We start from the raw sequence: 6,479 nt of genomic DNA, 5'->3' as shown, positions 1-6,479 counted from the left end.
TCTCTGTCAAATAAATAATCTTAAAAAGAAAGAAAGAAAGAAAGAAAGAAAGAAAGAAAGAAAGAAAGAAAGAAAGAAAAAGAAATGGCTGAGAGATTTGCAAAGGGCGGGGAGGCTTATTGTAAGCAAGGCTGCAGGGAAGAAGGGCGGGGACCCTAGGGGACAGTCACAACGCTAAGGAGCAGGGCGGGAATGCCAGACTCTGCTGCAAGTCTGGCAGCCTGGGACAGACTATGGCTGGAGAGCAGCATAGCGGCCTTCCAGTCCAGAGTGCCCGTCCCCAGCGGGATTCCCCCAGGAGAAGCTGTGTGCGAGGAAAGGGACTCCTCTATGGGAGGGGAGACGGCGGAAACCCAGAGCAGGGTCAGGGTCGTGTCAGGATCGCCAAGAGCCCACTGATGCGCCACACCCTGAAGGTGTCAGGGGTGTAAGGCCCTGCTTCCCGGCACTCATGTGCCCATGAAGGATGGCAGAGACCTCGGCAGAGGCCCCGGTGGCAGGGCAGCCCAGCAGCCCGGGGAACCAGGGCAATGGGGGAGCAGAGCTGCAGCCAGAGGAAGGGTCCGGGAGCTGTGGCTGGACTGTCCTGCAGCTGCTCCCTTCCACCTGTCACAGGGAGAGGGACTGCCACACAGCAAGGGGGCACACTTCAGGACGGACAGACCCTCCAAGGTGAGCCTGAGGCCTCCCTGGGGGAAGCACGTCACATCCCGCTTAGGGACCCCCAGGATATGGGGGGAGGGTGGGAAAGGAAAGGCACTCGGGATTGCACTTCAAGTGGGAGCCCACATGGACCGGGTGCTCTGGAGGATGGAGTTTGCTCAGGTTCTTAGGACCTAGGTCCTATTTCTTGCAAAATGAGCCACTGCTTTAACAACAGCTTAATTAAAAAACAGTAAGAAACACTATTACATTAAATATACACATAAATTGCCACATCCTGATTTCAGAAATATTAGAATACGGTAATAAAGAAATATACAATGTTGTATAGAATTGAGGTGACTCTGTCATACTAACACAGTGACATTTGCCCTCACAGGCCAGAGAAGGACATGTGTCTCGGTGACACCAGGGGGTCAGGGGAGCTGTAGCCCTGCCATGTTGGTTTCAGAACAGGCTTCACCACTTGGGTGAAGTGGTTTGGGGCCCCATGACCGCCCCTCAGAACCCTTCCACAGAGCTCCTTGCAGTTCTGGCCCCGAACCTTCCGGTTCAAGAATATTAGGAAGCTCTAGGAATGGTACCTGCATGACTCTCTTTTCTTGGCAAAGTTTCATCGAAGCTGTATTTATTGTAGTGAATCTCAGCTTATTATTTAAAGGAATTGTGTGGCATATCCTTTGTGAATTTAAAGGTTTTCAAAGAAGTGAACACTCATCTCATCATCTGTATTTTCCTGGTAACATTTTGGGGGGGTCAGAATTCAGTTGATTTATCTTTTTCTATTTCAAATGAGTTCCGTGGGACTTGTGGAGCATTTGGCCTTTTCCTGGTGTGGTGTTTGACTGATGGGGAATGACTTTTCCCTCCCGAGGCTTCCCCCTGCTAGCCCTCTTCTCAGTGGCTAACTGTCGGGAGGGCCCGATCTCCTTACTCCATTAGCCAGTCCTCCTCCTTCCCCGGGTTTTGGGACACCACTAAGCTCTGGGAGACCAAGGCAGATACTGTGAGTGGTTGAGAGCATAGATCGGGACTAGAACTGCCTGGGTTCAAATCCTGACTCCCCCAAGTGATCAACTACAGGCCCTTGGAAAAGTTACTTGTTGGCATTTAGGAGAGTGATGGTAACAGCACCCTCTTTATGGTGCTGCTATCTTAAGTAGGTAAATGAACATACAGCCCTTAAAACAGAACCTGGCACAGAGTAATTTCTCAACAAATGTGAACTACTAACTCCAAAACAAGCAAGGCCAAAATGGACTCTGGTTTGAGGTGGACTCATAAAGCACACACCAGTCCTAGAATATTCCCCAGCATCCTGCCAAAGTGGGCCTCCTGTGATGGGCCAAGTCAGTCCTAGGCCAAATCACTGTCCCGCAAAGGCCCCTGCTAGAATGCAGACACAAAACCATATGAGGATAACTTATTCAGAGCTGTTAGCAGAGCATGGGTTTTCGCAAGTGAAGTCTTTTGAGGAGGTTCCTGACCCCTGGAGGACACACTCAGACGGGATGGATCCACGGGACTGGATCCAAGTTTGGTGCTTATGAAAAGGGGAACTGGAAATGAATTTTAAAGGAAACATTCAAAGTTTCAAACACCTGGAGGAATAAAGGCACATGGTAAACAGGCTACCTTTCATCCAACATGTTGATTTCATACTTACATACTGCAATCCAGTTACCATTAACGCCTCCGTCGTGTCTCCTACTTCTTTTTTTGTGGTGAGAACACTTAAGATCTTTTAGTGACTCTTAAGAATATGATGCAGTGTTGAAACTATAATGACAATGCAGGGCCTGGGATCCCCAGAACTTGCTCATCTTCTAATTCCAAATTTGTACTCTTTGATCAGGCTCTTCCTAATGCACTTCCCCACCCCCACCCTCTGCCACCCCCACCACCCCCACGGCTCATGCTCTTAACCAACCCTTACTCTGTACTGTATCTGGGTAGCCTTGTTAATTAACGTCTTGGAAGTTCAGTCTTCTTCTTTGTGAAATGAAGATGGTGAAAACGGTCTACATCATCATTCTGAGGGTTAAATAAGGGAATGTATAGAAAGCCTGCAGCACAGTGTCTGGCACGTTCTAACCCTCTCAATAAAAAGTACATTCTTTCCCAGGCTTCACTGAGAAACTTTCTGCATCTCAGAACGGAGCTTTGACAGCTCGAACACTTCAGTTCCTCCAAGGGATGTTCTCTATCTCCCTTACAACTAGAGCAAAACCAAATGGGTCCCAAGAAGCGGGAAAAGGGGGCATTTGTACCCTATTAAGAGCCTTAATACTTTCTAGAACACTTAATTGAATTTGTTTTGAGATAAGTCTTAATTTAAGGCTTAGTTTTAGTTTTTTATTCCCCAGGCTACAGGTCTGGATGAATGCCTGCTGGGAGAGGGCCTGACTGGTAGCTGTTGATCTGGAGAAAGACCTTCAAGTGTTGGCCCTGTTTTTGGAGTCGCCACCCTTCCCATTCCCATTCTTCAGCTTGGTGACAAGCCCACAGACTTTCCGGAGCCCCACCTGTAGTCTCCCAACATACTTCCACAATATCGGTCCATATACCCACCATCTACTTCCCATCTCTCAGTAATGTGTTGACCTTTCTGATGCACTTATGATCTCCCTTATATTCTCTTGGCTTAGGAGTTCATTCTTTTTCTGTACTTTATAACTGACACTGAGGAAGATGTCAAGAGGTGGCAAAGGCATACATTTGGTCTGAACTAAGTGATAAATGACTTTGTTTTTATACACAACAAAGGCAGTAGAACTAGTTTCTACTCTGGACACTTTGTTCTTATTTATGTTTATCAACGTCAGAATAACATTCTTGATCATGGATTTTGATTAGCCTTTGACATTTCTTTATGTTTGAGCCATTCTAAGTCATCTTCAGGAGCTCGGAATTAAGCCAGGTGATAGGAGGTTCACTGATTACATATATGAAGCCTGACAGTATTAAAAGTAAAATTGTGCTACTGTAACTGTTAAGATCTATGTTTCTACTTTACTTGCCTTTTATAATTTTCTATTAGTATTTTATCTTGACCTCAATAAATATGGATTCCTTTGATCTAGTATTGTATCTTGTAACTTTCTCTAGGCCCAGGTATGGTTCTTGTAATCAATCAATACTCAGTAAACACAGTTGATTCAATTTTGCCTGGTACAGTAGCTGAGGCAAATACACGAGTACGTGCTCAATGAAAAATTGTTGAATAAAACACCCAACTAAAATAAGTTTCAAGGGGCAGCTGGGTGGCTCAGTGGGTTAAGCCTCTGCCTTCAGCTCAGGTCATGGTCTCAGGATCCTGGATTGAGCCCTGCATTGGGGGGGGGGGGTCCTTGCTCAGCAGGGAGCCTGTTTCCCCCACCCCGCTCTCTCTCTGCCTGCCTCTCCCTCTCTGCCTACTTGTGATCTGTGTCAAATAAGTAAATAAAATCTTTTTTTAAAAAAATAAGTTTTAAAAAGAGAATGAGAAAAAGAAAATTCTTCTTCTTTTTTTTTTTTTTTTTTTTTTAAAGTAGGGTCCCTGCCCAACAGGGGGTTTGAATTTACAAATGCAAGATCAGGAGTCACATGCTCTACGGGCTGAGCCAGCAGGTGCCCCCTCCCCAATTATCATCTTTTTACATACAAGAAAATGCCCCAGAACAGAACTCAGTAAGTGCCTGGCACAACAAATGAAAAATAAAAAGACCCACACCAAACCTCACTATCATGAAATCTCAGATAACCAGAAATAACAAAAAATATCTTAGAAGTTTCTGAAAAGAGAAAGTAGGCCACATTCAAATGGCCAGAAATTAAAACATCATCCCACTGTTCTCAATAGCAAGAAAGCTAGAAGATAGTGGAGCAGTAACTTCAAATTTTTGAGTGAAAATCACTTCCAACCTAGACTTCTATTCTCAACTAAAACTTCATATATGCGGACAGAATTAAGACATCTTCAAATGTACAAAAACTCAGAAGTTATTGTCCATCCATCTTTTCATAGGAAATTAGTGGAGTGCATGCTCTACCAAATCAGGACCTATGCCAAGAGTGAGAAAGGAGTGGAATCCCCCAGAGAGGAGAAGAAAGAAGGTCCTAAGATGATGGTGAAGAGAAACAATAGGACAGTAAAACATCAGGATTACTGTGCAGTCTGTGCACAGTTGAGGAGAGATGGAAGAATCTAGGAGGATGATCTTTAAGAAAGCTAGAAGTTATGGGTGCTTGGGTGGCTCAGATAGTTAAGTGTCTGCCTTTGGTTCAGGTCATGATCCAGGGTCCTGGGATTGATCCCCGCATCAGGCTCTAGGCTCAGTCAGGAGTCTGGTTCTCCCTCTCCCTCTGCTGCTCCTCCTGTTTGTGGTCTCTCTTTAATTAGTAAAATCTTAAAGAAGAAAACTATGAGCTACTATGAAGAAAAGGACTTTTATAACTTGGACAGTGGTTAAGTATAAACTATCGTTAGTAATATAGCAAACTACGCAATGAAATGAGACAATCATTAACTCCAGAATAAACAATCTGTTGTCTAAGAAGGGTACTGTAATTATAGTACACCAAACGGTCTCCTTGTAACATAGTCATAAAAGCAGAAATTCTGCATATTCATTCAACCAAAGGTCATAATTACATTTTGATTCAATAAATGGTGCTGAAACCATTTCATATCCATGTGCGAAAGAAAATGAAGCTCAACGCTTACCTCATGCCATATAACCAGAAACAGAACACTGACCTAAATGTAAGAGTTGAGAAATAAAATTTCTAGCAGAAAACAAAGGAGAAAATTTTTGTGATCTTGGATCAAAAAGACATTAATAGCTGGGATAAAAATACATAAAACCTATATTCGATTATAGACGTTTATCCAAAAGATTTAGGAAAAAGTCTGTAGAACATTTATCTGGTAAGAGAACTGTAAGCAAAATATGTAAGTCCTACAACTTTTTATTGGGAAATAAACCCAATGAAGTAGACAGAAGTTTTGAAAAGGGGCGCCTGGGTGGCTCAGTCCCTTAAGTGTCTGCCCTCAGCTCTGGTCCGGATCCTAGCGCCCTGGGATCAAGCCTCAACCCCCATCAGGCTCCCAGTAGGGAGCCTGCTTCTTCCTCTCCCACTCCCCCTTTCTTCTGCATTTAGGTGCTCTCTATCAAATAAATAAAATCTAAAAAAAAAAAAAAAAAAGTTTCGAATAGGCACTTCACCAAAAGATATACAAATGGAAAATCAGCATACAAAAAGTTCAGCATCATTAGTCATCAAGGGAAATGCAAATTAAGACCACACTGAGGGGTGCCTAGGTGGGACAGTCAGTTAAGTGGGTGATGCTTGGTTATGCTTGGTTTTGGCTGAGGTCCTGGTCTCTGGATCATGAGATCAAGACCTGGAGCCCTGTGTCAGTTCTGCACTCAACGCAGTCTGCTTAGAGTCTCTCCCTCCTTCTCCTTCTACCCCACCTCCCCCTCTCTAAAATAAATAAATAAATCAGGGTCCCTGAGTGGCTCAGTAGGTTAAGCATCTGCCTTTGGCTGAGGTCATGACCCCAGGGTCCTGTGATTGAGTCTGACCTGCTTCTTCCTCTGCCTATTGCTCCCCCTGCTTGGGCTCTCTCTGACAAATATATTTGAAAAATCAATTTTTTTTTTTTTTTTTTTTTTTAAAGACCACACTGAAATAGCACTACGTATACCTACTAGAAAGGCTGAAATTTAGACGACTGGGGCAAGAAGCAACTGAAACTTTTGTACACGAACTGGTAAGGATGCAAAATAATATAGCCATTTTGTAGAAATAGTTTGGCAGTTTCAGTTAAA

Source organism: Mustela nigripes, chromosome 5, assembly GCF_022355385.1.
Source record: "Mustela nigripes isolate SB6536 chromosome 5, MUSNIG.SB6536, whole genome shotgun sequence".
Classification (NCBI taxonomy): domain Eukaryota; kingdom Metazoa; phylum Chordata; class Mammalia; order Carnivora; family Mustelidae; genus Mustela; species Mustela nigripes.
Note: the sequence above shows the minus strand (reverse complement) of the source record.